The sequence below is a fragment of the Ooceraea biroi genome, chromosome 11 (genome assembly GCF_003672135.1).
Source record: "Ooceraea biroi isolate clonal line C1 chromosome 11, Obir_v5.4, whole genome shotgun sequence".
Lineage (NCBI taxonomy): Eukaryota > Metazoa > Arthropoda > Insecta > Hymenoptera > Formicidae > Ooceraea > Ooceraea biroi.
The window spans coordinates 12,668,524-12,692,407 of NC_039516.1; the positions used below are offsets into that span (position 1 = coordinate 12,668,524).

General features: G+C 45.7%; 1 long non-coding RNA gene across 1 annotated transcript; it reads right to left on the minus strand.

The window, feature by feature from the left end:
• Positions 1-748: 748 nt before the first annotated feature.
• On the minus strand, positions 749-12,600 carry LOC105275297. Its single transcript, XR_893218.3, has 2 exons — positions 11,383-12,600; positions 749-2,658 (listed from the first exon to the last, which is right to left on the minus strand). It is a non-coding gene; the product is annotated as an uncharacterized LOC105275297 (long non-coding RNA).
• Between the last annotated feature and the right edge of the window lie 11,284 nt (positions 12,601-23,884).

The window sequence follows — 23,884 nt, forward strand, 5'->3', positions numbered from 1 at the left end:
CGAGGTGAAATGATCGCATTCTACGTCTGTCAATTAGCGTTGCCGAAAGCGCAGCTGAATTTAACGGAATTTACAGATTTTTACAGTTTCTCTCCCGTGTTGAACTTTCATGTGAGTAACATATTACCGAAATGCGGCAGACGTCTGCTAGAACACCCTGTGCATCGTAAGGCGCACCGAAATCCCGAGAGTTGGAGACGGTTCGCGAGGGAGGAAAACGGCGAAGCAAGTGGAGGTTAGCCGGAAATGAACGATGGCACGGGTAGATATCTTTCCGGGTTTACTTCCGGCGGACTCCCAGTCCCGCCCGCAGTCCTTGGATCATGGATCCCATGATTTATGGCGTCGGCGCTGGCGCCTTGGGGATAGCGAAGTGAGAAAACCCCGTAATCGCGTACTAATTTTTACGAAATATTCGCAAACGCTAGCAATGACGATTATTTAACGTCCTTTAACGCAATAATTATTTATTATAATAATTATAATAATATTTATTTCTTTATTAATCCTTTGTTGTATGATTTATTAATATATAAGCACAATATCGCATATCTTATTTTTCAAGAAACGTTTATCATTTTTGTAAAACTTTTTTTTAAAGAATTTTATAATATTATTTTAAAAAGGTAATAATATTTTAATTGTGTAGCAGAAAAGTAAAATCTAAAAAGTCTCCGCGTCTAAGGATATGCAGGCGAGCAAGAGTGGCAGAGGGCAGGAAGGAAAGGACAACGACGCTGCAGTTTTGGCTATCGATTGTTTTATTTGTTCTGCCCAATAATACGCTAGAAACAGTTAGGGTCTTGAGGACTCACGCAAGTACTCCGCCATCACCATGGTCGTCTCTTTTGTGGATTCAAAGTTTCTGATGTGTTCGGTAAATCACGCTTGTGGGAAACGCTCGATGAGATGTAGAAGCGCGATTTTCCGCACGTTAACAGATTCATCACAAATTAAATCGGTAATCGGAAAGCTTCTATTAATTGGTCGTACAGCACAAACGAGCAAACAAATCATCCGCGTGCGCTGCCGACGGAAAAAATATTAGCAGGCGAAGAAATATTAACTGAATTATTTACACGGCAACTGTGCAACGGGCACAACCGACGTCGGAGACCGGATCGGCGATACGCAATAATAATGTTCATTATCAACAAATATTATTCGAGGCGTGGTAATTAGGATACCGCCGCCGATGAAGTTAATTATATGCGGGGGATAACCGGGCCGTGCGTTTGCCCGCGTATTAACCCATTATCGTCGCGTTATTATTATTATGTTTATTATGTAAATTCCATTGCGTGCCCCGCGGAACGCGCATCGCCGCGCCGATTCGCTACGCGACGCCGACGTGCTCTTTCTTCCTTCGCCCTCTTTTTCATTCCGGCCACGTTCGTTAATTAATTCGCGCCTCTTCGCGCCTCGTTATCAATCACACGCCTTTCGACCGGTTAATTATCCTGGAGCTTACTAAGCTGCGTGAAGGTGGCTGTCGCGACAATTTTTTGCGCAAGCACCTTAGAACTATATTTAGCTTGAAACTGGTATGAATGGAAGCGCTCTTCAAGTAATAAATTCCCTTTCGTTACATAAATACGTCCGTGGACGTGAAACAAGTTTTGGATATTTTTCAACTTTTTTATTTTGTATTAAAAAATTCTTCAGAAATCTGAAGGCGACGGAGAAAGCCGAGATCGAAACCAGAAAGGGGTGACGTTGGCGTGGAAGTGAGGGTGGGAGATCGCGTAGTCGCAATTTCCTGACTCCACGAGGCGGTCGTCTTCCTCTCTGAGAGTTGGTGAGAGGAAGGTGGGTGCGGACGAACGAAGGGCTGCGGAGGAAGCGAGGCTCTATTTGCCCCCGAGATACGCCAACCCCCTCGTCGATTATAACCGTATTAAAACCGGCGACGCCGGCTCCGAAATCTACTCGGTGTGTCCGAATTCAGCAGCATCTCTTCGCGCATTCTTAAAGTAATGTTGTAATGCGTAATTTGACGACGCTTCTCTTGAAAAACGTTTCTCTAATATTTCTCTACTGTTTCATTAAAAAATTACAAATTTTTTAGAAAATATGTTATGCCATCAAATCATCGTCGAAAAAAATTGTCCACCAAAGATCGCGTTTATGAAACATCCTTTACGAAGGAAAACCGCGCCTCACTCGTATGTCTTAACACATCATTACTCATTTTAAAGCTTATCGTGCACACACTTTCGCGAATTTTGCAAGTAATGATGATATCGCAGGAACGTCTCCGATAACAAGAAGAAATCGACGCGGGGTATCGCCACTCCGTCGACGTTTGCGAAGCAAAATGCGACTCACCCTCAGTGTGCTGGCAACGGTGGTGGCTCGTGCTATCATCCGACACTGCCGCTCTGTCGCCGCCCCACCGCTCGTCCCTTTCTTCACCAACCTCCCAACAACAGCCACGAAGGCGAAGGTCCACGAACCGCCTCGTTTCAGGCAGTCGGGTCGAGTATCGTCGCAGGTTGCCGTGTAATTAGAGAGGTAGCGACGCAATCAGGCACAGCCGAGGTATCTGCAGATTGCCCCGAAGCTCGACCCAATCCCCTTCCTTCCCCCGTCAGCAATCCTACGGACTCTCCGGTCCTTCATTCCTCCCTGTGTGTCCTCTTAGCGAACCTCGTGCGTCTGCAAAACATACGTACCCAGGTAGAAATTATGTTTGGTAAAAGTATATAAATATTTTACACCCCTTGCACTTTCTCTAACAATTAAAATATCATTACCTTTTTAAAATAATATTATAAAATTCTTTTAAAAAAAGTTTTACAAAAATGATAAACGTTTCTTGAAAAATAAGATATGCGATATTGTGCTTATATATTAATAAATCATACAACAAAGGATTAATAAAGAAATAAATATTATTATAATTATTATAATATCCAGACGTTGGTGGGGATGGGGGGTGGCGATGACTCGGAGGCGGAAATGGAGCAGTCAGAGTCCAGCGGGTCGGTGTGCTTGTCTCCCTCCTCTCGCCCCTTTTCCCCCTGCGACCCCAGTCGTCGTCTCATCCCTCTGCCGCCGTTCGCTCGCTGATCACCGCTGCACTCCGTCGGTCCCCGACCCATCGCCACCCACCCCCTTCATTTCTACCACGACCGATCCGTCCAAGTGGAACTCCGGGATTGGGTTGGGGGTGGACCGCGTGACGAGGGAGCACGAATATATTACGAACGGCGATCGGGGAGGGAGACGCTTTTTTCCATGAAAAATTCCCCGCCCCTGTTGTAACATTCCCGATGTAGATGAGGGGATGGTGGAGGGAGAGCAGTGGAATGCAGGAGGCAGGAATCGATGCTACGTGACTCTCGACTGCGTCTCGACGCGATTGCGAGTCGTGCGATTTTACGATTCGGCAGAAGTGCAGTCGTTCGGCTGCTCGACTTTGCAAATCGTGTCGATTCTGTGAATCGGTGGCTCCACGCTTCGAGCAGATACGACTTTGGATCCCAAAAAAATCCCCAGTTCTCTCGTGGCTCTTTCTTCATCGTGTTACAAGCAAAATCCTCTTGCAACTAAACGAGAAATGACGTCCCTTGCATTTCTATCACCCTGCATAAAAAACTTAATTGAACATAATGTTTATAATTTTTTAATTGTCCACTTGTTCCAACTCGTGTCTTAATTTCCGCAATATCAAATGGGATTCAACAACATTTGTTCGATACGCTCTTGTTTGACATTAGCTACTTTAATTTAAAGCAGTACTTTATTTGACACAAACAGTCGTAAATTAACAATCTGACATTTTTATAACGAACCTTGGATTCGAATAACGGTGCTGCAATCTGAATATTCGCTGAACATCTCCTTGCACTTGTCCGCATACCAAGTGTCTGATCAGACTGACCGCCGTTTTCTTGATGTTACGATCGGTCGATTGGCCCCTCTAGTCGTTAGAAATCGCCAATTTCGAAGATATCGCGCCGTTCCGTGTCGTTCGCAGAAGATTGCGTGGTTGATGAAGAAAAGTCGATAACGCGCCGGGAGAAATATTTTTTTTACAACCCCGACGATGGATTATAACGAGCGCTCGTTATTTGATCCCTAGGTGTAATGTTATTTTATGTCTTTATTAGATTTCAGCCTTTGTTTACCATTGAAACCTTTTCATTGAAAATGGTGAAACTGTAAAAGATCGTGACTTTTAGTTTCTCTAAAAGTCGCCTTTTTGCCATGATGCCACTTGGCTTCGATTAATGTTCTTAATCGTCGTGAGACAATTAATACAAATTATAAAACTATGTAAAAAGTATAACTCTTGGACGACTTGAAAAGTTTCTTAGAAATTAAAATTATTTTTTAAGTAATATTATAAATGTATCGGGATGCTCTACATAATATCTCTGAACACAAGGTTTCACGCAACAATGACGACGATTCTATAATTTCGTCTTCTCACCCTTAAGCGTACGTCCTCTTTAAAGTGCAGCGCGTGAGCCACGCGCTTGTAACGGGTGTTCGCGAAAAAAAGTTTGTTAACGCTATTAAATTTAACTAGAAAATCGAGAAATTTAAAGATAAACCTCTTCTGAATAACATCCATTGATATTAATAGCTATCTGATTGTCTATCTGATTCCTTGAATGTTTACGTAAATGTGTCTTGCTGTGCGGGCAAACCGAAGAAAAACAATGACTAGCCGATCGACAGGCTTTATTGCGCTATCAAGAGAGGAATAAAATAGAAACTGTTTTTAAATCTCGCAATCTGTTGGACTTTGCGTGAGAACCACTTTTCAGTCTTGCAAATAAAGAATTTTATGTTTTTTGAAGGTTGTAGAAAGTAAAACGTTTGATTCAAACAAAAGTCAATGTGCAATTTAACATATCACATTAAAAGTTGCAGATCAAAGGAATTAAGGAAATTAAAAACAAGATTGAATAATTAAAAAAGCGATTATGTGCGATAAAAAATATTTCTTTCTGTCAAAATATGCAAAAGTACCACAACAAAGCCATTGGAATTTTTTATCACTTTGCGAACTTTTCTTCCTCAAGGATAAAAACTTGTGATTTCGTCACGCTCTTGTTAATTCAAGATTGATATATAGATATATTTTGACGTGCGTTATCCGCATCTATTTAATAACAGTCATTTTTTCCCACATTTTTCTCAAAATTTTTAATTCTGTCACACACTGCACACACGCCTTTTCGATCTTCCTCCACCCTTTCTCTTCCGCATCCATGGTCCATCACCTTCTCTTCCAACGACTCCATCTTCTTTTACCCCGATTCCCCAAGTCGTCCTAGGCTTTCCTTTTAGCGTGTTCTTGAGTCTCTCAGATTCGGAAACGCAGCTGCCGCAGGAAAAAGAACGGAGAAAATCGTCCTGTGACGTAGACTGATCGAATTACACACGTCCCTTACCATCGCCCGTTCCTCGATAGGGTGGAAGGGACTTGGAATTGCAAATATCTGATGCGCTCGCTCGGTGAATCCGTCCCGCAGGATATCTTTCTCCCTCTCTCTTTTTCTCTTTCTCTCGTTGACGACGGGGACTTCGTGGTCCTTCGAGAGGGGCCACCAAGGGCTTCCGGTGTACTTAGCACGTGCGATCGACGCTACGTGCCCTCGCCTATGGCACGTGTATGTGCATGCGTGACAGCGGAAAATCAGAACAATCCGCGATGACTCGGCTCCTATCGCTTAGCAACATTCTCGAATGCACGGCTTTACACAGTACTTCCATATCTATTACAAGAATCAAATTTTGACAAATTATTGTGTAATAAATGTAATGTTGCTCCAATTTTGATAAAATTTTCGCGAGGCAAGAAACTTTGTAACTATAGTCTGGAAATCCTTATAGAGCGTAGATTTGGCTTTTAATTTATAATGTAATTTTATATTAAATCTGAGGCAATAAGATTTGAGATATTAGAAATTCTAGAAGAAATAATTTCATTATAATTAATTATTTATTATGAATCAAAGAGACGTAGCATTGTTCACAGGAGTCGTTGCTACTTATATTTCATGAGTTAGGCATCCCTTTCTTCGTAACAATCGCGTATCGATTAATGTGGAGTGCATTTATCACAGCCGGATTCTGTTGCCTCCATCGTTCAAGCATCTCGATTCTGTCCGAACGACCGGAAAATAGCTCAGCGAGAACGATAATCCGTAACGACTCGGCCGAAGATAAAAGAAAGACAGGAGGGTAGTTAGGGGAACCGTGTAGATATATACCATAGCGACGCGGATGCAGGCGGATTACGGAGGTGCACGGAAGGCGAAGTCGTTGCAGGAATCGGAGAATTACCTGGACGAGTCCTCGAGTCCTGTCCGAGGTTAGACGGAACATCGTCTCACTTCGAATAGTAACGGTCTTCGAGTTTCGATTCTAACAATATTGTTCAACTGTTGGCACAATTAGACTCTACACCCTTTCTTCTAGATCATAGGAAAAATAAGACAATCACAGGCAATTTTAATGCAATTAATCAGAAGGGTAAATAGTCACCTTCAAGTCAAACTCTGCATCTTCTGATTTTCTCGATTTTTTAAATTATATCTGTTATGCACGGATTTCTTCAAACTGTTTCAAACCCTAGACTCATAATTCAAAAAGTGCTTAATTTTTCACATATCGGATCAATCAAAATGCATTTAACATCAAATATCACGTTTCTTCAAACTATCGCTTGGATCGTTTATCGAATCCGCTATTGCGCTTCCCTGTCACCCCCGACATTGCTTCGGCGGATATTTGTGTCAATGGAAAACACAGGCGACCGCGCATATATATGGTTCGAACCGTTCGACAGTATCGATATGAGAGCGAGAGAACGAACGAGCGATCGCTTATCCGTCGTCACGGGCGCGTTTTTTTTGCGCCCTTCCCCGAGGATTTATATTTTACCTCGCGATCGCGCGCTGCGACGGGGTCGCGCTGGGGCCACACAAAAAAAGAAAAAATATATAAAATTCTGCGGGAGCAAGCGGAACGGGTACGACCTCGCCGGTGGCTCCTGTAAATTCTTCGGGATATGTATCGATATCGCGTACTCGCGCACGCACGTACCGCGAGCTTTTACTTCGTGGACGAATGAACACAAAAAAATATTCCGACGAGAGAGCGGCACGCGGCGTAAGCCGTACATTTACGGGAAAAATGTTGCGCGCCCTGTTCTCGCCCTGCGCTATTCTCGGATTCGTGGAGCGGGTTATTATTTGAACGTGCGTCGCGTCGTCAGCGTTGCGCGAGCTATCGACGCGACGAAATTGCGCGGCAACCACCCGCGAACGAACCCGTAAAGCTTTGCTATCGAATGGAGAACGAAATTACCAGGGTAGGCAAGGGTAAGAACGCTAAAAGCATTTCCCCGGAACTTGTAGCTTGCGCGTTCGAGGTCGAGGCAAATATCGGCGGTAATGTTATCTATAAGAGCAACGCGATGATGAACGTTCGATCTGGGAGCCCCGCAGTTTCAAATTCATCACTACGAGCGACGGCCGGGGTGGGTGGGAAGGAGGGTGGAGTGATCGGAGGATTAGCCGGGCGTGGAATTAGAGCGCGCCGCGAAGCGATCGTGGCTCGCTCGATAACGGCGTAAATATTCGCAGCCGCTCACGGCGGGGTCGGAAATGCGCGACGCCGAGATTAAATGACGTAAATCGCATTACTCCTCGATGTCTCCTCGAGGGGTGCCGTCATCTTTTTCCCGCTCGTCCCGCGGCGTCCCCCGTTTACCGGAAATCGATCGAGAAGACGGACGGCCGAGTCAATGTCGGGACATCGATCGTTTCTGAATTATCCTGGAGCTGGAAATAGCTCGGACGCTAGTTTAACCATCGCCATCGCGGTTGCGATGTATATTTTTTCGTGCGCGGTATGTGTATATACGTGTGCGCCAACGTTATCCGGAGTTTAACGCGGCGCGGCCGAAATTTTCGCATCCGGCTTCCGCGATGTTTCGTTTTTCGCCTTTTACACGTAGTTCCGATTACAATGGATCAGCGCGGGTTACAATGCTCGCTGCGACAGCGTTTTGTCCCGACTCCGTCGCTGCTGCCGTTTCCATTTTATTTTTGTGAACGTTAAGACTGCTCTCGATTTAGCGATTTCATTGTCTGTTTAGCGAGTATCTTCCTTCGTTCTCCGTTGTGCATTGCGTCAAATGCAATATTGATTTAGATTTAGCGCGGAATATATGAATATAACATCAGACTTAACGTTTTATTCTATTATTAACTGGACAAAATGTGTAATAAAGCATTACCATGCGTCTATCAACATCTAATAGTCATTATCCGTCGGCCGATGATAATTACGTGGGCGCTGTATCGATCCGTTTTTTAGGAAACGGTAATGCGCCAGAATTAGCCGGAAGTACGATATTCGAATTACAACGTTCATTTTGTAAAATACATGATTACGCGATGTTTGATCCGGCCAGTCGGCCAACGAAATAACATGGCTGACCCGAGTTGTGGTCCCGACTTTTGTAAACTGGAAATCGATTTGATATTAACCCAGGTGAAATTCGAACTTTGCGGCGTAGTCGGAAATATCACGCGTTGATAACGAAAACTCTCTCTCTCTATTTGCGGTACGATGATCACTGATTATCACGAGTGTCATTCAATATCGCTAATCGATTCCAAGCATAGAATATATGGCTTTATTGTGAATATATAAGTGGAAAAATTAACGCGAGAAAGTAATACTTCAGACGCAATATGTATCTTAAAATATTGCCGTAAAAAATTCATCTCGTAATTGCCGGAAGAGAAGAGGAATTTTCTCGAGACTGCGAGCTATCGAACGTCATGAGAAAAGAAGTGTTTCACGAATCCTCGCAATTCTCATAAGTCTCAGAAGAGATCAGTGCACGATTATGGTAGGATAATGCTTAATCGTCTCAGCATAAAGAGTGACAATCCATCATCGGTTTGTGCGAACGAGGAGGATATCCTCCTTGTTCTCGTTATGATCGCATCAAAGTCGCGGAGATCCCGGACGTGAATGATCCGAGCTTTAAAAACCGAGATTCGTTCCGCGCTCGCCGATATAGAGCTCCTCCAGCGAGCGCGAACGCCGTGGCATGGGGATTAATCATTGAGCGCGAGTGCTTCGGGGTCCGCATGCAAAATGGCTGCGATCGATCCATTGCACCGCCGACAAAATGATTTCGTAACGAAGCTCTCTCTCTCTAAGCTCCTCCCTTCTCTATTCGTCCACCTATTCTCTTTCCCTCCGTCTTTATCTTCGTCGCTCTCGCGCATCAACTCGATCTCCTCGTTTCTCCTTTCCGATCTCGCACTCTCGTTCGCTCGCCCGCTCTTTCTGCCGTCCGACGTCTGGTTCACGACCTCGTTCTATTCTCGCTGAAATTACGAGCGCCGTCGGCTCCGAGAGAGCGACTTTTGCGCGCAACCGCGTGCCGCGACGGCGGAAACTCCGTCGCGACGCTCGTTCCCGCGAGGAGGTGAAACGATTCAGATTGACGGCGGACGCGCGTTATTTTTGATGATCGGGGTTCGTTTGAAGCTGTCGTAAGACGAAGGTCGATTTGTCGCACGAATTCTCATGAGAAATAAAATTTCTTTCTGATGATAAAATCGCATCATACTTTGTATCTTCTCTCTGATGTATCAGATTTTATTCACCTTCTTGAAGGAGATTTTTGTTCTTCGTGTTTATTAATAATCATTGATGATAAGATATACTGTGCTGTGATCGAACTCTGTAGAAAGTTATATAAATCTTAATTATCGATTATCTTAGTGTCGCGTCTGGATCTGAACGCCGCAAACTCGGTCGTCTCTTTCTTTTTTTGGAGTTTATCTTCGTCGGCGATCTGCTGATCGGGGGTGGCTCGAGCGTGGGATGTCAATTATTCGCGTGTAACGGAATTGATTAGCTCCGTGCTAGTGCGCGGGATGTAAAGGTAACGGTTGTAAAATGCGATCTTAATGGTCTTACCTCACTCAGTCAGAATTAATTTAGTGCCGCATTGTCGTGTCGTTATGAGGCGTGCGAAAAGTTTTTTTTATGACAGTTGAAGTGTTTACCATTACGACGACAAATAGCGGCATGTTTCACGCGCGGCAATTTCATGCAACGGTTATTTAATTTCCATCGCCTTCTGGTCGAGATCTCGCAACGTCTGACACCTGCAGACTGGAAGCAGGATTGATTTATTATGAGGAAACTCCAAAAAGTTTTGCGGAATCTCCTATACAAGAGAGAGAAAGAGAGAGAAAGAGAGAGAATCTTTTCCTCTACGTCAATTACGCGAACAGCATTTTTACATTAGCGGCGCGCGACATTTTCTCGGTGACGCGCTCGGTATCGCGAAGATCGGCGCAGATGGTGGAAAGGCGAGCAGCGGGTGGTGTGTGGTGACGTTTTATTTCAACGTTATCATTAAATTCCCGCACGAGGGGCGGGGGCGGGGGTTGAGCGCGAGGGTAGACCGCAGACGGGTTGGAGCATTGTTTCTGATATGGACATTGACGTAAATGTTGCCCACGCGAGCGCGAAGCTTCCTCGCGGCCGGCACTCGCTATCGGTGGACGTTGACAACGCGGCGTGCACACATGTCACATGAACGTTATATCGATCACCTCCGGCGTCGCTCCACTTGCCACATATCTCTCCTTCGCGACGGGAACGTACGGTATCTGGGGGAAAAACATCAGCGTGGTAAACGTGTCGCATACGCGGTATTTATTCGCCCGCGGCCAGCGCGATGCTCGCTTGAATCCGTCATTTTGCAAACAATGAATGTGGATTCATAATTTTTTCGAAACTGAAGACAGCTCCGATAGAACATGCCACAAAAGCTTCTTCCTAGCATTTTGCGGCATAGTGCGATCCGTCCACGCACAATGTGGATTGCATTACCGTTGAAACGAACAAATCGTTCAACGTATTTCTCTTTTCAAGATTTATTTCAAATTTTGTAGACGACGACTTCCTTGCGAGATGAGTATTGTTCGACCCACACCAATTTTAACGCCTCCACGCAACGGCGACAATTTCTCATAATCACGCGCGATAAGGTGCGCAGTGGAAAAAACCGCATATAGAAAGCCGTTCTCTCTCCCTCGTGCCAGACAGGCTCGCCCACGCAATCGCGGCGACATTTTTCTCGCCCCCGTTTCGTCGCCCCCGCGAGGACTATAGTGCACGAGGGTGCTCGAGCGAGCCAACTATGGGTCGGCGCTGATGGCGACTCGAGCCCGAGGGAGATTTTATGACAAACAAGCCGGCAAGTGCCATCTGCGGCTGTCAGAACCATCGTGCCTCGCTTGATGCCACCCCCCCCCCCCGTGTGCCACCACACTCCCGCTGGCACCCGCGTCGACGTTAACAACGTCAAGGGTGGCCTACCGAGCTTCGCCGGCGAAGTGTTTGTCGGGGCAGCGGGGATTAGACCGCTCGATGTCCGGCCTGCTGCTGCACCCCGACGATCCGTTGGATCTCTCGGTGCGAGTACGCCGTGGACCACCCTTCAAGTTGCATCCCCTTCGGACAATGATCCCTTGCCACACGTGCGACGACGTATTAGGGACAAGGGCGGAGTGCCTAGAGTGGAGGTCCTAATTAGGGGTGCGAGGGTGTTGACGAGTTCTATTGAGAAATAGAGGGATATGTTACACAGGATATATTATAATGCAATGTATTAGATTGCGCAATATATAATTTCGGATTTTTCAACAAATTTTTCAAATCAACGGATTAACCGTGTACGCAACGATTCGACAGATAGTGAATAAAATCGTTGCAACTAGAGCAGCGTTAATTGTGTATCGATTCAATTTTATCCAAAGTTATTTATTACACAATTCAGTATATTATAGTAAATTATAAATTCTCTTCTAAACACTTGGAATTTCAAATCCATTTATCATCAATCGTTGTTAGTTATTTCTGTTTATTGTTATCATTGTAATTTTATCCGATTTACGTGTCCATTGCGTTAAAAATTATTGGTTTATTATTCGATTTATTTTGTACACTAAATGTAGTTTTCCAATCTGAAATAATTTTACAATTTTTTTTTTAAGATTTTCTAGAAAGGTAAAAGGAAAATCGTGGGAAAATTCGATGTACCCGGTAGATATCGTGTCTCGTTTTGGTGCGATTTCTCGCTTCGATACAGGGGGCGTGCTTATTAATCCGCAATAATTGCACGCCGTCCACGTGGAAACATACTAATTACGTTAATTAACATTGAACTTTATTAATCACGTGTGCACGTCGATGCGTCCGTCCCTGCACAGGAGGGTATCCGTCACTTCGCGGCCACCCGTAGCGTGAAACGGTCGGAAACGTCGTCGCTCGCAAGCGGAGGCTGCTGGCTTCCGTCCCGTCGCCCCCGGACCTCACCACCCCATCCGCTCGCTCACGCTGCCGCCTCGCTATAACCTACCTTCCGCTTCTCTCCCCCGATCCCACCCTTCGTCTCGCCCCCTGTCGGTCTCACCGAGTGCGCCATCGCGTGCCCCATCCCACGCGCCTCCGCAGCGCGTCCGCCGCGCCGAGTCGAGTCGAGCCGCGCCACATCTCGCCTCATTCCCCAGTCGCAGCCGTTTTCCGCCCCCTCGCCTGCCGCCACGAGCCGCCACTCCGCGCGCGCACGGTCGCGCTTAAGTATCCCCCCATCCCCCTGCGGGTCTCATCCCATCTCGAGTGAGCGAGCGAGCGACCGACCGACCGACCGACCGACCACCCCCGCCCACATGCTCTCGCCGATATTTCCCGCCGGCGGACGGGCAACTACTGACCCGGGTCCCGCATTTCACCCCCGCTTCTGCGCTCTGCGCGCACGTCGCTTCTATCGCTCTGTCGAGACTTCGACCCGCCCGTCGAATCTCTCGGAGAGCTCTCTTTCTCCCTCTTTCTCTCTTTCTCTCTCACTATCACTCTCTCTCTCTCTCTCTCTCTCTCTCTCTCTCTCTCTTGCATCCTCGAACGCTCGTCGCCCTTTTGTCTCTCAGCGGGCCGCCTCATCCACCCCCGTTCTTCGTTAGACGTACGTATTCATCTCCTGTCTTTCTCCTTTTCTCTCTCTCTTTCTTTTCCTCCCTGCCTCAATCTTCTACCCCGCTTTCGTTCATCCTCCGACGCACCGCTGCACTTTCTCCGCTGCCGAGGCGAGGTAGAATCCGAGGGATTCGCGGATGAATTCAGCGCGGCGAGTCCGCATTGGGGGACGAAACTTTCGCCGTCAGGCGAAAACGCGAGGGAACTAAAAGAGGAAGAGACAGAGTGAAAGAGGGAAAAGGCGAGCGAGAAAGAGAGGAGGAAGGGAGACCGACTCGGTCGCGTAATAAGCAAGCGAGAGCCACCGGTACGCCGTAGGTGGCACGAGACCCTGGAAGCACCTCGTCCCTTTTTTCCTCGTTTCCTTTTTTCTCCTCTCTTTCACGCTCCCTCGTGCTCTTCTCTCGTTTTTGTCTCTTGCCTCCATTCTCCTTGCCCGTCCTCTAGCGCGTTCGTTTCAGAGCTCTCCTTCCCTCCTTTGGTCCGTCTTTTTTCTTATTCTCGTGCGGCGAGTACGCTTTCGAGCGCCGAGAAATTTAGGGACCCGTGCGCGCCCCCTCGACCCTTGAACGTTCACTTTATCCGACAAACCGATGCCGCAGGTTGAGATATATTGTACGTTGCATCACGATCGATGATCCCGGCGCTGGAGCGAGGCGGTCGCGTTTGCGTTACTTTGAAGAGCCGGATTGAAATGTGATTTATTTTTCTTTTTCCTTTCTTCGTGCTACTTAGAGCCGCGCTTCCACCCTTCGCTGCCTGTCGACTCGCTTCTGTACGAAGTTACCGAGTTAGAGACGTCGTGACGTAACTTGCGGTGAACGTCGTCACGTTGCTTAGAATCGTGCAAGGATACAGCTGTGTGGCTAAGTACACGCGATTAATTCATCTCTGATGAGATATGATAAAAAACACTGCGACTTATTATAAATCTTTATATGAACATTTAAAGTTTTCGCAATAATTTTCGCATGAAACTATAAAGCGATGCCACACCCCTCAGAGATTATCATTTTTCGCAATAATAATAAAAAAACCACTAATTAAAATTCCAAACCAGATACTCGATTAAACGAGAACGAATGGCACATTAATAAAGGTGTGAAAGCGAAGCGCTGAAAAAAACTATGAGACTTATAAATTCAATGATAAAGAGAGGGAGACCCCGTAACTCGATAACTTCCAGAAACTCGATAACGATTGTTACGGGGAACTTGCAGTCTCGAGGACGTAACGAGCAACACGATTTATCCCGCATTATCCTGCATCAATTATTAATCCAAAAATGCGCCGCTCCCCCGATAGAGCGACGCGCTGTATCGCGACGCGCCACGCCGCGAATATAACGCTTATCGATTTTCACGGCGCGACTCTTTAATCTTGGTAATCGAGCGAACGCCCCCACGGCCACCCTCCCGCGGCGTCGCCTATTCATTAACGGCGTAAACGGCGAATGACAGCTGGCGCGTTGTCAAGTCCCGACGTGTGCGCACGCACGCACGATTCACGTACACGCATATATACGCGGCCACGCGGCCATGCAGCACACGCGGACGTACGCGTGTCCAGAGCCGTAACTACAGGCAGGTCATTACGAAGCTGGTGCTATTGCTACGAGCCTAGGAATTTAGAACTACAAATTATTTTTTTATTGCTTGAGACACGGCCCACTCTGGTTTCTACTTTCCTATATAAAAACGTTTCACTTACACACAATAGAAGCATTGTGTGAGACAAGTTTTCCGTTATTTTGCAATGGATCTTTAATCAGGTTTTATATTGTTTCGTTCATTGGTTCACATTTGCCTATTTCTAAATTCTCGGGTTCCTATGGTAATATTTTGTTACATAATTATGTGTTATAATAAACACTATATAATTACGTAACTTTGTGAAATTGCGAATTTAAGAAATACTTACTATAGGCATCCGTGTAACTTTATCATTACGTATGACAGTACGTGTATGTACCACGCGGACTCAGGCTTGTCACAGTGCAAGCACGTGGGGTTGGGGATAGCGCACGTGATGTACGAGAAGTCTCCGGAGACACTTTGTACCCTTCTGTCAGGAAAATACGACGCCGCGTATCTCTTTAACGCCTCTAATATCTTTAATGTTCCACCCCACAGTCAGACACGGGGCACGGCCAGAGATTCCCTTTAATGCGCCCGTAATATCGGTAATGTCCTGCGAACTGGCGGCTCTCGTTATCTTTTACGCTGCGCGCGATCCGTGCGTATATTAACTGGCGTGCGAATTACGTTGCTCCATGCGTCACAATGCATTATCATGCATGCTATTTTGGCAAAATCTGACAAATCTAACTTCACCGATGTAATGATAAATACATACAAACAAAACCACAAAACTATAAATTATTTAAACAGTTCGGGGAAACGGTTAAGAGTTTTTCGAAAAGGATCATCTTCTTACAAGGATATTTTTAAAATGTACATTTCTATTTAAATCAGTGATTACGACAGGCTTCTAGTTGTAACATGTAACAGCCCTCGCGAGAACTTGGCGAGAAGTGCGCGTGTCCCTTTAACTCTCTCGTAATATCTCGTAATGTCTCGCAAATTGGTACGAGCCGGTAGAACGACGGGCGGAGATAACGCCGCGAGCTGGAACTCCAACACCTCGAATGTCGAATAGCCGTCAGCGACGCGGCGTGAAATATTCAGGTCAGCGACGAGAACGTCGACGGATCTTGGCGGGACTTCGTCCCGTCGATCGATCTGTCGACTCGCGACGCGAGTACGCGACAAATAATGCGAATCGGATAGAGCATACCGGATCTTGAATTTATCCCTGACGTGTGCCTCGTTCAGTTAAATTCGCGACTGTCCCAATGATGGAAAAGCGTGTGAGCCACGTCACGTATTTAGCCACTGATGCCATAAATATCGGTGATATCTTGTTGTCGTACAAAACTAGAAATAATAAATGTGTGTCGAATAAGATAAAACGTGAAATAATTTTTATTGGCAGAGGGAAGAAATATGTAAAAGACTGCCGAAATTATTTAGTAGAAACGTTCTAGAACGTTATTTTACAGACACGTGACAACAATAAATAAATGCAAAATAACAGTACCAAGCGCTGAAAAGCGGGCGTATTATATTATACAATAAATGTGAAATTGTAATATCGAGTAATGAACAGCGAAAACGTACTTCGCGGAGAGATACGTAGTCACGTTTCGGGTCAAGTGGTTAGTGATTATCGTAGTCAGACACCTGATACGAAGTCGCGGTTAATGTCAGACGGCCGCGATTCTTCAGAGTTCAACGTTCACACGTGTCCAAGATTCTATTTCAAGAAAGCTGCGATGCGATGCGACATCGGTGACAGACGGCCGCTCGTGCACAGCCAGCGATAAGCTTAATGACGCGGTCTGTCGGTGCGATCACTCGACGTCACTCCGATATTTAGCCCGGCGGGAATTAAACAGCCGGACGAAGATAACGACGGCGGTGGCGCGCGAGCACTGGGGACTCTAATATCTCTAATGTCAATTCCCTGTCCCCGGGTCCGTAATATCGGCCTCGTAATCGGCCGAACGATAATCTTAATAAACTTACGAGGCTGTTATTGCGATTTTATATTACATTTTATCATCGCCCAGCCGCCCTGAGCGCTCATCAAGGATCGTGGCGATTCCGCGACGATCATCTTCGTGACGTCGTTTCAGGAGTAATATATAAAAGCAAAACCAAGAAAAGGAAAAAGAAAGTAGCGCATATCGTCGTTGCATATTCGCCGTTTTGCTTATTGTGTAGAATGTCAGCATCCAGAAGCTATACCGAAGAAAGATTATCTTTTGTACTCAGTTTTTAATTGCAAATAAAACGCTCTCTATTTGTTTCGCGTAACATCACCTTGAGAAGAATCAGTCTCTGCGGTGCTTCTTTAAACGTCATCCGCGATAGATTCATCGCGAAAAATCGGCCGTCAATCGTATAAACGGCGTGAGGATGCAAGGAGGTTGTGGGCAAAGGGTGAATAGGCGATCTCGCGAAGTAGGCTTTATATTTATCGTGGCAATAAGACGAGATTCGACGCCGGGCGTCGTCGACTGAGAGGGGAGGCGGGGGTCGACGTCGTTGGGACAATCGGTGGCCGTCGTTACCGTTAACGACGCGACGTCCAATGCCGTCGGCACTCTCTCTTTCTCTCTCTCTTTTTCCCTCTCTGCCCCATTTCACCACCTGCCTCTCTCTTGCTCACCCTTTCCTGCTCTCTTTTCCTGTTTCCTCTTACCACCGGCTCGTCATCACCGCCTCGTTTCGTTCCTCCGTCGTTTCGCGTCTCCGCACTCGTTTCACCGGATCCACGATCGTCTGGGGACTCTACCGGGTGTTCGTCGCATGTATCGTAACTACCCTCGAGACGCTTGCGAGGACCCAAGAACGTTTAAACCGCGATGAGAAATTAAAAGCAGAGTTTTCATTAAAACATAATTCGCTGATTGCGATCAAAATGTTTTTGACAAATATATAAAGTATTATCATATATCGAATTATGAAAGGGCGGAGATATATAGAACGAAATTTAAAAAATCGCACTTATTGTGCCTGCACAATAACAACATGGCAGATGTTGATGAGGGTGATGATTCTCGCCTAAAAAGTCAACGCTCGTGAAAATATTCACTTTGCAAATGCGCCGGTAAATTTCCTTCACGCGAATATTCGCCGATGCACATGCTTCTTGACGAAATTTCACGGGGAATTAGGCTGCCTCCCGTGACGAGACCATGGCATCGCCGTGCCACGCGTCGCGCCCAGAGAGATGAATCATCGTTAGCGAAAGTTTCGCTGTTGTCACCCCCTCCGTGTCGTGGTACTCGATTAAAGGCATTAGGATCGTCCTCCGCGGCGAGGGTGTGCTCGTGGGGATCCCGCGAGGGTGGAGTGGGGTAGGACGGGGGACACTTGTTTGTTCGGCACCTGCCGCTTGCGCGCGTGTACGAGGTCGCTGGTCCCCTAATCCGATCGTGACGCACGTGCGTGCGTCTACGGACCCCATTCGGAGAGAGTTTACACAATGATGCCAACCCGCCCCTTTCCCCTCCTTCTCATCCTCGCTCCCTGCCTTTCTCGAGTCCCTCTAGCCCGATCGGTCGATCGAAGGAAGCTTCACCCGAATCTACCGCGATGAATCTCAATGAGGCGTAAGCTGCACGACGTGACTTTCGCGTTCCACCTTTTACATCCGCTCATTAATTCATCCGACTCGGGATGATTAACCGATTCACAATGTGCATATTCTAGAGAGACGTTTTTTATTTAGGTCGTTGAGAATAATGAAATTAATCCTAAGAGAAACTTTGTTCGATACTTATATTCTTCCTTAGTTTATAATTTTTCATATTGTATTTATCAAGATATGATAGATTTTACATTTTTTTTATCTTTATGCCTCATTATGCCTATGTAGATAGGTTAAATATTAGACTGTCTATAAAATGCTTCATCCTATACAGCATTTGGGAATAGAGCGATTATGCTACCGACGCTTCGCGAAATTATATTTTGTCGTGTGTGTCACAGAGAATTATGTTGACATCGTTATTTCCCTTTTGTCAGCAGAATAACTAGTCATAATGTTGGGGGGATGTGTACGCTGGTATGTTATATTTAATTAAGTATCCTCAAATTAACTTTTCCGTAACAAACAAATTTTTAGTTACAGGAGAGATGTAAAAATTGTTAGATGCTCCGAAACAGACGATTCTAAATCTATTATATCTCCAAAGTAAAGCAGGCTCGAAATATTATTTTAAAAGAAGATATAATACATACGCTTAAAGCAACGAAAGTCACCATTAAAGAAGATTAGCGTTAAATATCTTAGGAATTTCATCATCTATCAATGAGAGAAAGGCAGAATTGCAATGTTCTCACTTTTAGTCTAATAATGCTCAGATTTCTTGTAACTCTTTTTGCAACTTTCTCTTCTAGCGTTTATAATCTTTTTCACACCAAGTTTTATACTTTATGTCTCGGCGTTGACTTTGCCGAGCTGAACCGCAGTGATTGTGATCTATGGTCACAGTGATTGCGGCAGTCTTGATCCGGTAATGTCAAGCGACGTGCGCGATGCGTGCTGTCTCTTTTTCTTTCTCCCTCTTTCTTTCTTTCATCCCTCTTCCCGACGTGGCACGTGTCGCCACGTGCGGCGTGTGTTTCTCCGCTCGTTTAGGGGCTTGAATTAATATCGTCCGAGGACGCCGCGACGCCACCCCATAAATAAAAGCCGGGAAGGGTCGCGACGGAAACGAGTCGAGGGGCTGATGATACCGCGATGGGCGCCAGCGTGACTCGGTTCTTCAGCAACCCTTTTAAGAGATGATTTTATCTGCAGCGTATATCGATAGCGGTTTATTTAACATGAAAGTTACTATTTTATATGTTTCTGTGCCTGCGAAAGAGCGCGTAATTAAATTTGTGTTAAATAGTGGCCATATATATTGTATATTGAAAGATTTATATTTAGTTTTAGCTAAACTCCTCATTAAATGGCGTTCCATGATTTCTGAATATATTCCGCATGCTTTGAGATTTCTGATATCTCGTTGCGGTCAGTCTAACTTGATAATACATGTTTTGGAAGCGCGTGGAATTTTATATCAAGGACGCGAGCATAATGGCGATTGTGCGTATAATCGTCAATGCGTTTCATCAATGTGACATTACGCGACACGTGCGTGTTCGCGTGTGCGTGTTCACCATTATTTTATATTCCGTTGCGAAGGGCAGCAGAATGCGTAATGTTGAAATGGCCCCGTCATTATCGCCGACATGTTCCGCATATCATTCTATATATCGTTCTCTATATGCTTCGCGAGAGAGCTAATAGCTTATCACAAAGCTACGTAGCTATTCGTTATGTCAAATATTTACGGACTATTAAAAATTGCATATCAAACTACAAAATTTATTACGTGCGGTAAAACTGTCAACGAGGTGTCCCACATTTAATTACCTCTGTTTATGCATTAGGTAAATCGTAAATTTAATGAATAGAAATTAAAATTGCTAAAAATTTATTATCAAACAGTCTTGCTAAACACAGAAAAGGATTTAATTTTTTTGATTGAGTAGATGTTACTTTAACGTTTCAAACGTCAAATAAGTTTTAGGAGCTTAAAGTTTTAATTATGGTTTTGAGCTAGATTGAAGTCATGTTTTTCATTGTTTTATTTTCCAATGTTCCAAGATACCTATTTACACTGATCAGCCATTTCTGTCATAATCGTGCCTATCTTTCACGTTGCGCAAAGAAGGGACCGCTCGAGCTCACGATCGTACATCAAGCGATTGATCACGCATATTTATTATCTCGTTTTTTTCTTTTTATTTTTACATCGCTTTTGTTTCTGTATTTTTTCCGCTCGCTTTCTCTCCGGCCACGTTCGCGTGTCGTGCTCCCCGCGATCGATCAATCACCCAGCCGCGTTTTCCGACGCGCCGTGACGCGTCGTCGGCGCGTCGATGGTAACGGATCGGCGGCCGCGGAATGTGACATTACGGATTTCGCAATAAATGCGACGACACGCGCGAACGATTTCCCGCAGCGAGCCGGGAGATCCGGGCCATGTAACGACCGCAATGCAGATTTTTATTCGCGACGCGCGTTTCAGCGCGGACGCCTGGCGTCGCGGACACGCGCCATGTAACGTGTAACTGGTAGCCGATTGGTCATTGGTGCACGTTAGTTTACAAATCCCGGCGTTATAATCGCCGCGAGTGGAACGTGATGCAGCTATGACGAAAGGGAACGGTGATCAGCGGGTGAACGGAATCGACGGGCGAGTCGAATTGCAAATTAAAAAGTCATCCGCAAAGTTGCTTCTGGCTCCCGCTGCAATTTGTTATACTGATTCTTCTGATCGGCAGGAAACAGTTATCCTGATGTCCGATCATTATACTTTCTCCGCACCGCGCCTTTTTCTTTGAGACCGACTTACTTTCCAGTTACATTCACATTGCATTCACCCGCTGACGGATGATTCGATGATCAATAACGATTAAAACAACAACAGATGGAGATAAGCTACAAAAGTAGCTGCTAATTTTAATTGAAATTTTTTCGCGTTTATTTAAAATGTCTGACGAGAACTGAACATGCAGATATCTAAGTAGATTTGCAAAGTCTGAATCTCTGCATCTTGAAATCTTCATGTGCTTAATCCGAGTTAAATACGCGTCAGATTTATTCGAATAAAGCCCATTATCGGCCGTTAAGAAGTTTACCGTGGATTAAATATTACATTCGCAAATTATCGACGAAAGTATGCTTTCTCCGAGCGGTTTGTCGGCTCGTTAACTTATCACGGAAACATTTTTAGCTCATACATCTACAATTACGCGGAATCCATTCGGCGACTTAATCATCGAGGCATTTCGCATGTCATTAAGCGCGAGGAGCCAAAGATTACAAAGAAATCGCGGAAAGTCCCGATACAATCGCAACGATGCTCGTAATTGCGCGTCTTACGTGCTCGGCGATAAGAAACGCACACGCATTCACACCTTTCCGCCGTGGCGCGCAATCATCATCGGCGATCAAGATGAGTTACGGCCGTGATGCGAGACTGTTTGATCTTTTATCATGAATTATGAATGGCCGTCCATCGCGGCGCGCTTAATCGTTTCGCACGCAGGAGTGAGTGAGTCGGCGCAAAAACGCCGCGACCAGTCTCACGCTTCTTGTGGCGGAAGCGTTTCGCCCGTCGATCGTTCGCGCGTCGTATCGTCCCGGACCATCTCCGCCACGCCTGGCGTCCCTCCGCGATATAGCGGCGTCGAGTGCCGTCCGGCGGAACGACTTTAACGAGGCGGCGTCCATTACAAGCGTAAATCGAGCTCGCGCATTAACCGGCGATTTACGAGCGGTCGCGCGCGCGTGCTTATGCCGCCATATACTGAGGAAGAACGTCATCGCCGCGCGAAGCCGTCGATGCACACTCGCCTGACCTCAATCATTCATTCCGTGGCTTCTCGACGTTTGTCGGGAAGATTATCGAGGAGCGACGTGATAGGAAACGTAAACGAGTCGAGATTGCACTTCTTTGGAGGAGTACTCCTTTAGAATTCTCGAATAATAAAAAAAAATAAAAATCGAAAAAAGAATTATACAGAGGATTAGATTTAGAACTAAAGATTTAATGAGAAGGAGGTTTGTCTTGTTAAGTAGGAATTTATCAAGTAATTCGTTCTCCGCAGAGAATTCCATAATTTTCCGTATGATACCAATGCAGTGCAATTATAATAAGAAAAGTTTCGACAAATCAGCGATAGAATTATACCGATGTTTGCGAAATTGATCACAGCAACGCACCACTGGAACGTCAGATCGCAGTTATATTTTGCATCGCGAAATTTAAATATCGCTTGATACAATGTATCGCTTCCATTTAGAGAAAAATACATGCCACTGTTGATACGTTACGAATAATTTTCCGCGATAATATCTCCGCTTTTGCTACTAACAAATAACAAGACTCATTTTCCTATCTGACGAAAGTCCATGAAATAGTACTCGCGTTCGCGATACAAGTATGCCGGATGCGTTCGCGTAAGCGCGAAAGACGGAAGAGGTCGACTGTGCCACGCGTGATAACACGTACACACATCGCGTGCTCGCGGCGCGTATTCCGAACGCGAGATCGACGTGGCCGGGACACCACGGAGCGGAGGTATCGAGACTCGATATTCCGCTTTGGGAGAGAGAGACGAGAGCGGAGAGCCGCGTACGTGCCGTGTCGGTTCGTCATGCACACGAAAGCCCTCCACGAAAGACCTTCGCGTCACCCTCGGCGGGTATAAAACGTACGTGCCTCTTAGCGGAGATCGGCATGAGGCCATCTTTTTTGCCGTGGCTTTTTCTTCTTTTCGTATTCGTAGGAACGCTAAAAATTATTAAATGCATTTTCGAAGGAATAATAATAGATTGTATTTAAGCAGATACCATGTAATCTTTTTGTGAAATTCGTAAAAAGTGTATTTCGACTCATCGTTCATGCGATGCACTTTTGCTCTCAATATTCTCCTGCATTCACCGGATCGCTGCTAAGACGCGAGACCAAGCCTCCAGGGAAAATAATTATCGGGGGAAGGATGCCCGTTCCTGATCGTCTTTTTTTTCTTTTTTTCCTACGCTGGTCTATTGCGGCCCAAAGAAAAAAAAAAGTTGAAGCTCCGCTCGCTGATAGAAGATCCAAGAAGGAAGAATGGCGAGCGAGCGAGAGAGAAAGAAAGAGAAGAAGGAAAAAAGAGAAGGAAGCAGGCATCCGGGGGTGGAATTCTCGCCCTGTGCTTAATGCTGCACGGAGGCGTGATGGTTGGCGATTGGAATTAACGACTTGGCGACCGTATTGATTATTCGTCTCTCCCGAAGCTTTCTTATCTTATTCTTTCCCACCTACTATTTCGTCTATCTTCTTCCTATCCTCTTCACCCTTTTCATCGAGTTTGATGATCCTTCGTTTGTCTCCACAAGATCAACGGCTTCCCCCTCCTCTCTCTCTTCTTCTCGTTTCCTCTTTTCCTCTCTTTTGACGGGCGGAAATGCTGCACAACCATAGTTCTGTCTTAATCTTCCCGTTCGAATCTTTCCTAGTTGCATCCTCATCCTTCCGGCTTCTTCATCTTTATATTCCGGCTTAAAGGATTCGACCATCCCTTACGTTGTCTTAGCCCTTTTTCTCAAATCTACTCTTTCTTTTTTCGCCCTTATTTGCAGATTCGCGAGACTCGATCGATCTATCGGAGGATGATTAGGATCGGAAACTTTCTCGGAAAAAGTAGTCTCATCGAGACAAGTTTTCGGTGTA